The sequence below is a fragment of the Chiloscyllium punctatum genome, chromosome 20 (genome assembly GCF_047496795.1).
Source record: "Chiloscyllium punctatum isolate Juve2018m chromosome 20, sChiPun1.3, whole genome shotgun sequence".
Taxonomy (NCBI): Eukaryota; Metazoa; Chordata; class Chondrichthyes; order Orectolobiformes; family Hemiscylliidae; genus Chiloscyllium; species Chiloscyllium punctatum.
In genome coordinates this window covers 75,824,540-75,840,593 of record NC_092758.1, presented here as the reverse complement: position 1 = coordinate 75,840,593, position 16,054 = coordinate 75,824,540, and the positions used below count along the sequence as shown (strand labels likewise).

Below are 16,054 nucleotides of genomic sequence, written 5' to 3'. Positions count from 1 at the left end.
GTCCCACCTACTCCTGAGGTGTGTAATAACATCTCTGAACTACTTGATTAGAAAATAGAATGCACAGATTCAGTGGTGGTGTGAGATGGCTTTTTAAAAAAAAATCTACCTGCAACTCTGCTGTTAGCCTTTAAAACAGCATTATCCAATTTTCTCACGTGCAGAGCCATATTTCAGAAAGATAAGATTCTGGCACAAGTGAAGCATGAATTTCACACAGATTTGAAGGGTGGAGAAACAATTTGCTGAACTTATAAAAAATGTAAACAGGGTAATGAATAAATCTGATCATTCAAAAGAGCCAAACAACAGCGCTAAATAGTAATACTTTGTTTTTTGTCCAAGGAGCAGCACTACTGGAAGTGGGTGTGGATTGGAGCCAAACTCAGAATCCCTACAGTGTGGAAACAGGCCCTTCAGCCTAACAGGTCCACACAGATCCTAGGAAGAGTATCCCACCCAAACTCATTCCCTTACTACTCTACATTTACTCCTGACTAATGCCCCTCACCTTCACATCCCTGACCACTATGGGCAATTCACCTAACCTGCACATCTTTGGACTGCAGGAGGAAACCCACAGCCACCTCACGGGGAGAATGTGCAAACTCCACACAGACAGTCACCTGAGGCTGGAATGGAGCCCAAGTCCCTGGTGCTGTGAGGTAGCAGTGCTAACCACAGAGCCACTGTGCCTGTGAGCTGGGCTTCACAAACACTGACTCTTTGTTTGCTTCAGGCAGTGTTCACACTGAGCAGGCCTCAACACAACTAATACACAAATCAGGGGCCGCAACATTTACTTGGGATTTCCTCTTCTCCCAGCCCAGCGTATTGAAAGGATATTTTTGGGGAAGCACAGGTGTGCGCGTGGTATGTGCATTCAGTTCCCTCGTATTCTCAGGACTCACATATCCCTCTGCTCAACCTTTGGGTGTTGCCTTCTGAGGTAAGGGGAGGGGAAAAACGCAGAGAGTGATTTAACTAATGGGAGAATCAGTTGATGGCAGTTAGTGCAATTTTAAAAATTGATAAACCTGTTTAGAGACATTCTTAGACACTTCTGGATTAGGTGGGACTTGAACTCTAGCCTCCTTATGTCAGAGGTAGGGACGCTACCACTGCACCACATGCATTATTAGAATAAATGTTCACTTCCATTTGGAAAGATGCAAACCTGTTTAGCCATTTGAGTGTGAATTCATTTGAAGATTGGTCCAGAAATTGGAGGGGATATCACAAACACACAGAACTTGCAGAAACATGAGAATTTATGTGGATGTTTAAATATGATAGGTATATGTTTATGTATTTGATGTGAGGCTATCTGAGTGTGCTGCTATGGTGAGGCAGGGCAGCTAAGTAAGATATTTGAATGTTGGTAGTTTGGTTTAACATACTGTGTTAAGAGTGTGGTGCTGGAAAAGCACAGCAGGTCAGGCAGCATCCGGGGAGCAGGAGAATCGACATTTCAGGCATCAGTCCTTCATCAGGAAGCCTCACTCCTCACTTTCTACTACTTAACATACTGTGTTGCTGGGAGACCTGGACAGGAGCCCCATGGTTTTCCAAGGTCAGGGTTTGTCCCAGCACTCCGGACTGGCTGAGCCAATCAGCACACTTCTGTGGTGACCCCTCCATGTCACGATCAACTTTCCCATTACCTATTGCAACCTCCCTCTCCCCACTACCCATTGCAGACTCTCTCCCTCCTCCGGTTAACTGCAGTTTCTCTTTCCAATCCCCCAGTCACTTGACACCCCCCACCCATTCTAAACCCCCTCCCGGTATCCTTGGGTCATCCCCAAGACTATAGCCTCCTGGCACTGATATTTTCTACAATCTAATTGAATTCCACTGACTGTGCCTGGAGTGTGGGGACGGTATACATTTCTGTGATCTTTTTCAAAACTCATTTCACAGAATTCTAGAATAATTAGGGAACTGAAGGAAGATCTTTGGACCCTTGTGCTTGCTCTAGTTCTGTCACGTACTGCCAATCTCCTGCCTTTTCCTTGTATCCCTGCTTTTCTATCACTTTGTATGTCACTGAGAGAAGTGAGAGGGGTAATCCAAGATGGAGGATGGGAAAAATTTCTTGCTGTAAGAGCTGCTCCTTTTTTTGAGGTATTTTAGGTGTTGGAGGTGATTTCCTCGAATTCCAGGAGCAGCAATTACTTTCTAATATGCTGTTGCATTGTTTTGGAACTTTGGAAAAAAAAAGTCAAAACATCAGCAGTTTTAAAAGGGAGAAGAGCTGACAAAGGAAGCACATGGTGAGGTCAGAGCAGGAGAGAGAGAGAGAGAAAGAGAGAAAGAAAGAAAGAAAGAACCTACACAGTTACCACCTTTGCTGTTTGAATTCGTGTATCGCTGGACATCGGAGTGCATCTGGGAAAATTAACAAACAGTGAAATTCACAACTAATCTTGGAGGAACTGTTGGGTGAGGTTCACAGCACAGAATCTGATAAGTTAATTGTTGTTTTAAGTCTGCCCAAGAGAAAGGCTGCAGGAGTGAGTATAGCAGATTCTTTCTTGATTATATGTTTTTGGTGATAAGTCTCTTGATTAAACTTAAAATATAAGCCATAGCTATTCATTTAACCTGGGGCAGTGTTTGTAGAGGAATAAGACGGTATTATTTTCTGGGTCTGTAGATTGTGAAGGAACAAAAATGGCTTTTGCTGTGATATGTACTTCTTGTCAGATGTGGGAGTTTAAAGAGAGTTTAAGGGTTACTGCGGATTATATCTGTCATAAATGCTGTTGGACGCGAATCTTATCTGATCGAGTGGATCGGTAGGAGAGACAGATAGAAGCGATGAGGAATTTACAACAGCAACGGTTTGTGATGGATGGCAGTTATAGGAATGGGGGAAAGTCTCTGATACAGTCACATAGATGGGTTAGTTCCAGGAAGGGTGAGAGAGGTCAGCACCTAGGGCAGGAGTCTTTTGTGAATATACCCGTTTCAAACAGATTTTGGAAAATGTAGGGGGTGATGGATTCTCAGGGGAACGTAGCACGAATAGCCAAGTTTCTGGTGTTGAGACTGGCTCTAATGCAACGAGGGGTATGTCGGCTTCCAAGAGATCAATTGTGTTAGGGGATTCTGTAGTCAGAGGTACAGACAGTCGTTTCTGTGGCCAGCAGAGAAAAAGCAGAATGATGTGTTGTTTCCTTGTGCCAAGATCAAGGATGTCTCACGGTGCAGAATGTTCTCACGGGGGAGAGGGGCCAGCAAGAGGTCATTATCCACATTGGAACCAACGATATAGGAAGGGAAAAGGTTGAGATTGTGAATGGAAATTACAGAGAGTTAGGCAGAAATTTAAAAAGGAGGTCCTCAAGGGTAGTAATATCTGGATTACTCCCAGTGCTATGAGCTAGTGAGGGCAGGAATTGGAGGATAGAACAGATGAATGCATGGCTGAGGAGGATTCACATTTTTGGATCATTGGAATCTCTTTTGGGGTAGAAGTGACCTGTACAAGAAGGACGGATTGCATCTAAATTGGAAGGGGACTAATATACTGGCAGGGAGATTTGCAAGAACTGCTTGGGAGGATTTAAACTAGTAAGGTGGGGGAGGGGGGTGGTGGGACCCAGGGAGGTAGTGAGGAAAGAGATCGATCTGAGACGGGTACAGCTGAGAACAGAAGTGAGTCAAACAGTCAGGGCAGGCAGAAATGAAACTGCATTTATTTCAATGCAAGGGGCCTAACAGGGAAGGCAGATGAACTCAGGGCATGGTTAGGAACATGGGACTGGGGTATCATAGCAATTATGGAAAAATGGCTCAGGAATGGACAGGACTGGCAGCTTAATGTTCCAGGATACAAATGCTACAGGAAGGATAGAAAGGGAGGCAAGAGAGGAGGGGGAGTGGCATTTTTGAAAAGGGATAGCATTACAGCTGTGCTGAGGGAGGATATTCACGGAAATACATCCAGGGAAGTTATTTGGGTGGAACTGAGAAATAAGAAAGGAATGATCACCTTATTGGGATTGTATTATAGACCCCTCAATAGTCAGAGGGAAATTGAGAAACAAACTTGTAAAGAGATCTCAGCTATTTGTAAGAATAATAGGGTAGTTATGGTCGGTGATTTTAACTTTCCAAACATAGACTGGGACTGCCATAATGTTAAAGGTTTAGATGGAGAGGAATTTCTTTAGTGTGTACAAGACAATTTTCTAATTCAGTATGTGGATGTACCTACTAGAGAAGGTGCAAAACTTGACCTACTCTTGGGAAATAAGGCAGGGCAGGTGACTGAGGTGTCAGTGGGGGAGCATTTTGGGGCCAGCGACCATAATTCTACTCGTTTTAAAATAGTGATGGAAAAGGATAGACCAGATCTAAAAGTTGAAGTTCTAAATTGGAGAAAGGCCAATTTTGATGGTATTAGGCAAGAACGTTTGAAATACTGGATTAGTGGTGCTGGAAGAGCACAGCAGTTCAGACAGCATCCAACGATTGGAGGCAGATGTTCACAGGTAAAGGGACGGCTGGAAAATGGGAAGCCTTCAGAAATGAGATAACAAGAGTCCAGAGAAAGTATATTCCTGTCAGGGTGAAAGAGAAGGCTGGTAGGTATAGGGAATGCTGGATGACTAAAGAAATTGAGGGTTTGGTTAAGAAAAAGAAGGAAGCATATGTTAGGTATAGACAGGATAGATCGAGTGAATCCTTAGAAGAGTAGAAAGAAAGTAAGAGTATACTTAAGAGGGAAATCAGGAGGGCAAAACGGGGACATGAGATAGCTTTGGCAATAGAATTAAGGAGAATCCAAAGGGTTTTTACAAATATATTAAGGACAAAAGGGTAACTAGGGAGAGAATAGGCCCCTTCAAAGATCAGCAAGGCGGCCTTTGTGCGGAGCCACAGAAAATGGGGGAGATACTAAAGTAGTATTTTGCATCAGTATTTACTGTGGAAAAGGATGTGGAAGATATAGACTGTCGGGAAATAGATGGTGATATCTTGCAAAATGTCCAGATTATAGAGGAGGAAGTGCTGGATGTCTTGAAATGGTTAAAGGTGGATAAATCCGCAGGACCTGATCAGGTGTACCCGAGAACTCTGTGGGAAGCTAAAGAAGTGATTGCTGGGCCTCTTGCTGAGACATTTGTCTCATCGATAGTCACAGGTGAGGTGCAGGAAGACTGGAGGTTGGCAAACGTGGTGCCACTGTTTAAGAAGGGCGGTAAAGACAAGCCAGGGAACTATAGACCAGTGAGCCTGACCTCGGTGGTGGGCAAGTTGTTGGAGGAAATCCTGAGGAACAGGATGTACATGTATTTGGAAAGGCAAGGACTGATTAGGGATAGTCAACATGGCTTTGTGCGTGGGAAATCATGTCTCACAAACTTTAGTTTTTTGAAGAAGTAACAAAAAAGATTGATGAGGACAGAGCAGTAGATGTGATCTATATGGACTTAAGTAAGGCGTTCGACAAGGATCCCCATTGGAGACTGATTAGCAAAGTTAGATCTCATGGAATACAGGGAGAACTAACCGTTTGGATACAGAACTGGCTCAAAGGTGGTGGTGGAGGGTTGTTTTTCAGACTGGAGGCCTGTGACCAGTGGAGTGCCACAAGGATCGGTGCTGGGCCCTCTACTTTTTGTCATTTACATAAATGATTTGGATGCGAGCATAAGAGGTACAGTTAGTAAGTTTGCAGATGACACCAAAATTGAAGGTGTAGTGGACAGCGAAGAGGGTTACCTCAGATTACAACAGGATCTGGACCAGATGGGCCAATGGGCTGAGAAGTAGCAGATGGAGTTTAATTCAGATAAATGTGAGGTGCTGCATTTTGGGAAAGCAAATCTTAGCAGGACTTATACACTTAATGGTAAGGTCCTAGGGAGTATTGCTGAACAAAGAGACCTTGGAATACAGATTCATAGCTCCTTGAAAGTGGAATCACAGGTAGTTTGGACAGTGAAGAATACGTTTGGTATGCTTTCCTTTATTGGTCAGAGTATTGAGTACAGGAGTTGGGAGGTCACGTTGCGGCTGTACAGGACATTGGTTAGGCCATTTTTGGAATATCGTGTTCAATTCTGGTCTCCCTGCTACAGGAAGGATGTTGTGAAACTTGAAAGGGTTCAGAAAAGACTTACAGGATGTTGCCAGGATTGGAGGGTTTTGGCTATAGGGAGAGGCTGAAAAGACTGGGACTGTTTTCCCTGGAGCATCAAAGGCTGAGGGGTGACCTTATAAGGTGTTTAAAATCATGAAGGGCATGGATAGAGTAAATCAATAACATGATGAAGGGTACACTCAAATCAGAGAGCACTGCATCAAAGGATAGCAGCATACATGCCTTGTAGTCCTGTCCTCTTACTTACTATGGACAGAGGATACCATGGTGTAGTTAATGATTTCCTCATTAATGATGAGTCATTAACCATTGCTGAGACTGGATACATACAATGATTACACCAAGGGTAGCTGGGTGTCATAAAACGTCAAACCAGAAAGCAATATTATGTTTGCTGGCTGGGTCTCTCATTGGAAGAGATGGTATTGAGCTGTATTACTGGAGCTATTCATTGCCAGGAGAACAAGAAAACTGTTAGTGTCATCTTCCTTTCCAACAAGACCAGAGAAGACCTCAGGATGAACTCCATCAAGCTCAGAGGGAAACTGTTCTCAATGCTCGTAAATGCCTTCTCTTGGTGCAGGTGGATAGAAGTCAAGCAACTGCAGGATCTTGTGGCAGAGGTATTGATTACATCACTGACAGAGTCCTTTGCAACCTGGTTATAAGACCATACGATATAGGAATAGAATTAGGCCTTTCTGCCTGTCGACTCTGCTCCACTATTCGATCATGGCTGATATGTTTCTCAACCCCATTCTCCTGCCTTCTCCCTGTAACCCTTGATCCCCTTACTAATTAAGAATCTGTCTATCTCGGTCTTAAATACACTCAATGATGTGACCTCCACAGCCTTCTGCAACAATGAGTTCCATGGATTAACCACCCTCTGACTGAAGAAATTCTTCCCCCATCTCAGTTCGAAAGGGTTGTCCCTTCACTTTGAGGCTGTGTTCTTGAGACCTAATCCGTCCTACTAATGGAAACATCTTGATTTAGTTTGACTTATTGTAGTCACATGTACCTTCGTACAGTGAAAAGCTTTGTTTTGCTTGCAGTACAGGCAGCTCATAGCAAACAAGGATATATAGATCATAGGGTGCTGAGGCAGATTGAGGCATATAGAACCCAACTTCACAGGTGGTGTGCAAAGCAGGATCAACATTTTTAAAAGTTAAAGAGTCCTTTCAACAGTCGGTTGATGGCAAGGAAGAAGCTGTTCTTGAACCTGTTGGTGCATGTGTTCAGGTTTGGGACTAGGATAAGGTGGGGGAGGAGAAATGAGCAAACTGGTGAGGGAGACAGGACGACAATGTGCAGATCATTTCAGAGAACATCTCTGGGACACGTGCACCAAACAGCCCGACTGTCTCGTGGCCAAACACTTCAACTCCCTCTCCAACCCCCACTCCAGCAAGGACATGGATGTCCTGGGCCTCCTCCATCACCAAACCTTAACCATCCGATGCCTGGTGGAAGAATGCCTCATCTTCTGCCTTGGAACCTTGCAACTACAGGCGAAAAATGTGGATTTCACCAGTTTCCCCATTTCCCCTTCCTTCACCTTATCCCAGTCCCAAGCCTCCAACTTGGCACTGCCCTCTTGAACTGTCCTACCTGTCCATCTTCCTTTCCACCTATCCACTCCACCTTCCTCTTCGATCTAACACTTTCACCCCTCCTGCATCTACCTATTACATTCCCAGCTATCTTTGCCCCAGCCCCACCCACCTTCCATTTATCTCTCAGCCCCGGCCCAAAAGCTTCGTTCCTGATGAAGGACTTATGCCTAAACCGCCAATTTTCCTGCTCCTCGGATGCTGCCCGACCTGCTGTGCTTTTCCAGCACTACTCTCTTGACTATTAATTAATATGTGCCTGAGTGGGGGTCTGTTCGTTATGTACATGTCTGGCAGATGTTCATTCAATCGGTTCCACAATGATGGCATCTACAACATGTCTGGTTAGACCAATACACTGGATCCTTTTTGGAAATCAATCTGCACCCAACGAACAGGCAGAATTGTGCCCAATTCCAGCATGGAAGAGGTGATCATATAATGCCAAATGTATGATTGATCTGTATAAACAATGGGAATGTGATATTTTCTGGAAAATTTCTGGAAAATAGCTTGAAGTAAGACTGCATTACTTCTAATCTCATTGTACATTTCTGGACACTTGATTTCAGATGCTGATCCTGCCAAAACTCAGATCAATGATCGATATGAACCAATGAGAGCCTTCTGGTCAACTCTACGAAAACTCTTCACTTACAACTGGATACGATCAGTGAGTTCAGAATTAATTTTTACTTTATATCCAAACCTGCAAGATCACCACTATGAGATATTCCCAGTGACAGGAACGCCACTCTCATACATTCCCGGTGACAGGAACACCTCTCTGAGATATTCCTGGTGACACGAACACCTCTCTGTGATATTCCCGGTGACAGGAACATAACTCTGATATATTCCCAGTGACAGGAACATCTCTCTGAGATATTCCTGGTGACAGGAACCCCTCTGTGATACATTCCCGATGGCAGGAACATCATTCTGAGATATTCACACTGACAGTAACACCACTCTGAGATATTCCCAGTGACAGGAACACCACTGATACCTTCCCAGTAACAGGACACTTTCTGAGATATTCACACTGACAGGAACAGCACTCTTTGATACTCAGACTGACAGGAACAGTTCTGTGTAATATTCAGACTGACAGGAACACCTGTCTGTGATATTGACATTGACAGGAACAGCTTTGTGTGATTTTCACACTGACAGGAACACCACTCTGTGATATTCACACTGACAGGAATAGCTCTCTGTGATATTCACACTGACAGAAACAGCTCTCTGTGATATTCACACTGACAGGAACACCACTCTGTGATATTCACACTGACAGAAACAGCTCTCTGTGATATTCACACTGACAGGAACACCACTCTGTGATATTCACACTGACAGGAACAGCTCTCTGTGATATTCACACTGACAGGAACAGCTCTCTGTGATATTCAAACTGACAGGAACAGCTTTGTGTGATTTTCACACTGACAGGAACACCACTCTGTGATATTCAAACTGACAGAAATAGCTCTCTGTGATATTCACACTGACAGGAACAGCTCTCTGTGATATTCACACTGACAGGAACACCTCTCTGTGATATTCATAGTGACAAGATCACCGTTCTATGACATTGAATTCCAGAGGGGAGGTGAGAGTGACAGCCCTTAACATTAAAATCCCAGTTGTCCTCCCTTTTGGGAACCGTTTTGTCTAGCCATGCCCCACAAATTCAAATATCAATTATGACAGAGGAGTCATGGATAAACCATCAACAGCCTTCCAAATTTGAGGGGATTTTGTTCTGCTTAGGTGTATGTTGTCTGTGCTGCCACCAAGTTTTAGCTGAAACTGATGGTGTGTGACATTTTCACCAGGAATACATTAACGTTTACATACCTTTTTACATTTGGCTACGTGAGGTCTGTACCGTTTGTCGGGCAGACCTTGTCATGAGGAATGCTCATCGACAAGCGAGCACATTTTGGATTTAATTTCAATACAATCTGGATAAACATGAAGTGATGCACCTGGGGCAGGGCAAGCAATGCAGGGAATAAATGATGAAGGGTAGGCTTCCTGGGAAACACTAAACATTAGAGGGATATTGGTGTGCACGTGCACCAATCCCTTAAGGTATCAGGACAGGTGGAGAAAGCACCTTTATTAGTCGAGGCATAGAGTTTAAGAGCAGGGAAGTTAGCTGGAACTGTTTAAAATGTTGGTTAGGCTACAGCTAGAGTATTGTGAGCAGTTCTGGAATCCACATTCTCAGAGGGATATGATAGCACTGGGGAGGGTGCAGAGGAGATGTATCAGGATGTTGTCTGGGCTAGAGAGGTCCAGTTACGAAGAGAGATTGGACAGAATGCGATTGTTTTATTCAGAGCAGAGGAGACTGAAAGGGGGGCATGACTGAGAAGTACAAAGTTAGGAGGGGCGTAGATAGGGTAGACGGGAATAAACTTTTCCCCTTGAAGGAGAGATAAGTGACTAGGAGGGGTTAGATCTAAGGTAAAGACCGAAGGTTTGGAGGAGATGTGACAAAAAGTGTTTTCAGCCAGAGGGTGTTGGGAATCTGGAACTCACTGCCTGTGAGGGTGGTTGAGACAGAAACCCATATAATACTTAAAGATCGAGGGGCCAAATGGCCTCGCCCTGATTCTTGTTCATATTATAGTTTGTTCTCACTGCTTTGGAGGTGATTGGAATAGTCTGGGGGATATTTCTGCTATCGTAGAAGTTTTATCCCCTGATCTGAGAAGACTGACCTCAGCCAGGTTTGTCCCCTGATTCACAATGACCCCAGCGATCATTACTAGGGATCCTTGTTGCCACACTCTATCAAATGCAATTTTAATGTGAAGGGCTGTCACTCCCACCTCCCCTCTGGAATTCAGCTCTTTTGTCCATGTTTAAACCAAGGCTGTAATGAAGTCAGGAGCTGAGTTGCCCTGGCAGAATCTAAACTGGACGTCACTGAGCAGGTTATCATAGAATCCCGATAGTGTGGAAGCAGGCCATTCGACCCATCGAGTTCACACCAACCCTCTGTAAGAGCATCCCACCCAGATCCACGCCCATCCCTGTAACCCTGCACTTTCCATGGCCAGTACACTTAAACTGCACATCTTTGGACTGTGGGAGGAAACTGGAGCACCCGGTGGAAACCCACGCAGACACGGGGAGAATGTGTAAACTCCACACAGACAGTCGCCCGAGGCTGGAATCGAACCCAGGTCCCTGGCGCTGTGAGGCAGCAGTGCTAACCACTGTGCCACCATGCCACCCAAGTACCAAGTTGAGTTGTATTTTTGGGGTGTGTGATAGGGGAGTGTTTGCCTTCCAAATGTTTCTATTGCAGTCTGTTCATTTCCCCAAGAAGCTATTTAATGAAAGCATTCATTTATAGAATAACAGTTCAACACAAGCTCAGAGAATCTCCTGCATGAGATCTTGCCCCCTCTAATCATGTCATCTTTCATCCTTTACTCATGCTGTTGACCCCTAACTCCAGTTAAGTGCTGCTTTGATTCTGTTGAACCAGGGTTGTTGATGAGATCAGGAGCTGAGTGGCCCTAGCGGAAATCAAACAGGGGGTCACTGCGCAGGTTATTGCTGCGCATGGTGCTGCTTGATAGCACTGTTGATGACATCTTCCATCACATCTCTAACAATTAAGAGTAGACTGATGGGGCAGTAATTTAGCTGTGTTGGAACAGGTTGACTCGGGGTTACAGTGAGATCTGGAACTTCAGTACTATTGCTGGAATGTCGTCAGACCCATAGCTTTTGCAGTACCCAGTGCCACCAACCATTTCTTGATATCATGCAGATGAATTGAATCGACTGAAGACTGGAATCTGTGATGTTGGGGACTAATGGAGGAAGCCAAGACCATCTACTTGGCACTTCTGTCTGAAGATTGCTGCGAATGCTTCAGCCTTATCTTTTGCACTGATGTGCTGGGCTCTTCCATCAGTGAGGACAGTGATATTTATGGACCCTCTTCCTCCATTGAGTTGTTTAATTGTTGACTGCTATTCATGACTGAATATGGCAGGTTTGCATAGCTTAGTGTTACGACATGGGGTAAATCTCTCTGCTAATTTAAACCAGCCACACAGAAAAGATTCATTCCATGCTGCAATCTGTTAAAATTTGAGAGGTAAAGAGCTACCCAGAGGTCACTATTTAAAGTAAAAGTGAACAACTTTATTCTTTAAGTCCAACAGAGAATATTAAAACCAACAACTATTTACAACTCCTTTCTCTTAAACCTTTCTTTTCCCTCCCAGTCTACAATACTAGTCCGATAAAAAAACTTGATTAAGATTTACAAAAAAAATTCAACTTTCAAAACCAGTCAGCTGTCGAGTCTTCTCTTTGTATCTTCCTCTGCAGATCTTCCTCTGCTGTCTTTTCAATGTTCTGCAGCGCAAACTTCTTATAGTCAGATACATCTCAGAGTTCTGCTGGTAGTCTGTACTTGTTGGTGGCTTGGCAGTTCTCCTCCTAACTGTTCAAAATGTCCGGTTTTATATCCCAAAATGTCAGATCATTTCATTGGTTTTGACATTATCAATATACTAAATGCAAATTTGATTGGATTCTGGTATCTTGAGACATAATTTAAACTGATTGGCCAAATTTGAATTTGTTTTGGCTCCATAGCAACCCAAATGCTGTGAGCTGTTTCAACCAAGTGTTGCATTGTTGTCTTGTTCCAGACTTGTGTGTTTTGTCCTTGCTAGTTTTTCACTCTCTAAAAGGTACAGTACCTCCACACCTTCATAACATTGGACTTGCTTCTTTGTTGTGGGATTGCCTAGCTCTGTCTTTTATTTACTGCGTATTTTGTTTGGCACACAAGTCTTCCTGTTTGGTAGCTTCACCAAGTTGACAACTTATTTTTATTTTGTAGTCATCAGACAAATCCAAACCTTGATGCACATGAACTCTTCTTGAAGTGAGATTACAGGGAAGCAGGTTGGTTTACGGGGTTTTACACTTCAGAGTAAGAATCAACAGACCCACCCGCAAACTTGCTAGAGTAATATGTAATAGTGAATAAATGAACTATGTGCAGTTAAATGTTCTTAACTATAACATTTTTATCTGTCAGACTTATAGGTGAAGTTACATTGTTGAAAAAGCAAGTTTCACCATTATGAAGTGAGTCCCGCACCAGAAACAGACATGCACGACAATGAAGCAATCGACAATTGTAATCAACATGTTCCATTTTCTAACGTTGCCACTCACTGTATCTAAAATTAATTTAGTTGAAAATGTGTTTCTGATGGATTTCCCACAAATGGATGTAAACTGCAGTTAACTTGTCCAAATTGGACCTGCAGATATCTGTTGTGGAGGTACAATATCGATACTGCTGCAAACAGTGGTACTTTGATGTTGGCACAGTTGGGATCAAGGACAGGAAGCATGTTTCACACACCCAATTAGACCTGATCTTATAAGTAGTTTCTGATATGAAATTTGACAGTTTTGAATACTACAGTTCTGTTTTTAAATGCTTGACACTCTCCCACCCCCACAGTTACAATTGCGTAATAGTATTTTGTTAGCTGTTCTCCTCTCAGTAACAATGTATTAAATAGTACATAGCTTATGTGTAAATTAAATAAAAGCAAATTCCATCAGAAAACCACTCTGGAGTAAAGGTCACTGTACAAGGGGGCTCTCTACACAAGGCTTGGCAACTTGCTGGATCAGCAAATAAATGGTTATTTCATCAGAACGTTGAACATTCAACTTTTACAAAACTGGACAGTAATCATTCCTTCATTTAATTCATGCTGTCCACAGTTTCATCCAAGTCATTAATATACATTGTAAATTATTGCATTACCGGTAACAATTCCTGTGGTAATCCACTAGTTACAGGTTATGATTTCTCCCTATCACTATTCTTTCTCTGCTGTTAGTTAGCTAATCCTCTATCCATGGTAATTTACTACCTCCAACACCATGGACTCTTATCTTATTAAGTGTGGTCCTGGAAAAGCACAGCCAGTCAGGCAGCATCCGAGGAGCAGGAGAGTCGACGTTTCAAGCATAAGCATAAGAGCTCATGCTTGAAATATTGATTCTCCTGCTCCTCGGATGCTGCCTCCTGACCTGCTGTGCTTTTTCAGCACCACACGTTTTGACTCTGATCTCTAGCATCTGCAGCTCTCTCTTTCTCCTGGTTGATTATTGCGAAGCCTGTTCCAAGGATGCCCACTTTGAAGAAGTTCTCCTCCTCCCTCCACAAGGATCTCAGTGAGTCTCTCTCTTTCACTGCACCCCCAAGTCATCTACCTGCCCTGAAGCTCTTCAGCCATGTCCTGAAGCAGACTCGCTACTACAGCCACATCCCCTTCCTCAGCAAGAGCTTATACTCAAAACGTCAATTCTCCTGGTCCTCAGATGCTGCCTGACTGTCTGTGCTTTTCCAGCACCACACCTTTTGACTCTAATCTCTAGCATCTGCAGTCTACAAAATTATGAGAGGCATAGATAGGATCGATAGTCAGAGGCTTTTTGTCAGGGTGGGCAACTACAAGAGGGCACAGGTTCAAGGTGAGAGGGGGAAAGTTTAGGGGAGAAATACTAGGAAAGAGGATGGTGGGTGCCTGGAACACACTACTAGGGGAAGTGGTGAAGCAGGCATGTTAGCAACGTTTAAGGTGTATCTTGATAGACACATGAACAGGTGGAAACGATAGATGGGTAATAAGTAGGCAGGCTAGGTGGGCCAAAGGGCCTGTATTAAATTGTAATTATAATAATTTCATTGGGACCCAGAAGGCCTTGGGAGTTTAGTCAATGCCCTGTGAGACAGAAAGAGGAAGTAGGTCCCTGCAGCTGCTTGAAGAGTGGGGCCTAGAGACCAGAGTGGAGCCTGGGAATAAGGTTAATGCAATCGTTTGACCTGTTGTTACGTGCTACTAGGAGTCCCCAGCACTGTTGCTGCTGTGGCTTGTGCAGCTGCCTAGGGACAGTGGGATTTTTGTTTGGTCTGTTGTTGTGGAGAGGCAGGGCACAGTTTAACCACCAACGGTAACACCAGCATCAATATCTCCTGTTAGCAGGGGCCAGCTGTACCTATGCTGTGGTAGCTGTTACTTCCTCAGCCCCAGGGGTGGGTGTGGCTCCAGCACACCTAGGCCCTTGGCAAAGACCCTGGGGGTAAAATGTTAGGCCCATCCAGACATGACTATTGAGGGCTGCACAAAGGTAACATCTGGTGTTGTTGGTCCAGCAATCATTGCAACATCCAAATGTACAGGAAGGCTGTCTTTTTTTCCTTTCTGGTCTGACGAGGTGGTGAATCTAGCCCCAGAGAAACAGCTCACTCTGGGCAGGACCTATCTGCCAGTGGATCCTTTGGAGATCATAACAACAAATACTGGTGATCTCTGGCATCTCAGAATTGATTGACAGTGAACTCCATCTTCCCCACTTGCAGCAGCTGGGGGAGGGGAGGTCAAGGGTAGTGCCCATCCTGCTGGGACTGAAGGACAGCAACTTTTGGCATTTCCTCTCCTTCCAGGGCCAGGTCCTTGTTGGCTTGGCCCAAGAGGAGGTGACCAATGGAGCCTTCTTGATGCTCCATGAGGGGGTGGCCTACACTCTCTCCTGGATGATGGATGGAGCGGGGTGTCATCTCTGTAAGTGGGGCCTAGATTGTCACGGCTTCTTGTAGGGGAGAGGGTTTGTGTGAGCAGGAAAGCATGTGCGAAGTAAAGTCCCTGCAGGTAGCCCCCAAGGATACATTCCCTGGCATTCCAGGGACAGGTGTATTACTCCCAGAGTCCAGATCCCCATCCGGGACACTTTGGTGCCAAAAGGCTTCTATGGCCACATCTGTATCTCCTTGGCTCAGTAATCCCAATCCCAGTCTTTAGCATCGCAGCACCGTGATTCCAGTTCCTGGTCCCTAATCCAGGTCTTTAATATCTCAGCATAGTGTTCCCAATCCTAGTCTTTAACACCTCAGTGCAGTGCAGTGACCCTGTTCCTGGTTCCCGGTCTTTGACATCCCAGCATGGTGATCCTGATCACCCCTCAGCCTGGAGGACCCAGATCAGACCCGGAGATTGTGACAATGCTCTTTGCCTGGACTCAGCACCCCAGCCCCCAGCCTCTTCCCCCCCCCACCCCCACCCCCACCAACCAACCCCTAGCCTGTTGCGTTTGTGCAGAGGCTGGGGTGGGGGGAGGAGAGAGCAATCAAGAAGGCCGCGACTGACAGGAGACTGGAGGCTTCAATTGTGATCGGTGGCGGGGGGAAGACACATTCCCCCCCCCCCCTCCCCCTCACTCACTAATTCCCCTCCATGTGATA

At 44.7% G+C, this 16,054-nt stretch overlaps 1 long non-coding RNA gene across 1 annotated transcript; it reads left to right on the top strand.

Annotated features, from left to right (window-relative positions):
- The first annotated feature begins 2,381 nt into the window (after window positions 1-2,381).
- LOC140491802 (uncharacterized) lies at window positions 2,382-13,247 on the top strand. The gene is made up of 3 exons (XR_011963431.1): window positions 2,382-2,445; window positions 8,310-8,410; window positions 12,827-13,247. It is a non-coding gene; the product is annotated as an uncharacterized lncRNA (long non-coding RNA).
- The last annotated feature ends 2,807 nt before the right edge of the window (window positions 13,248-16,054 follow it).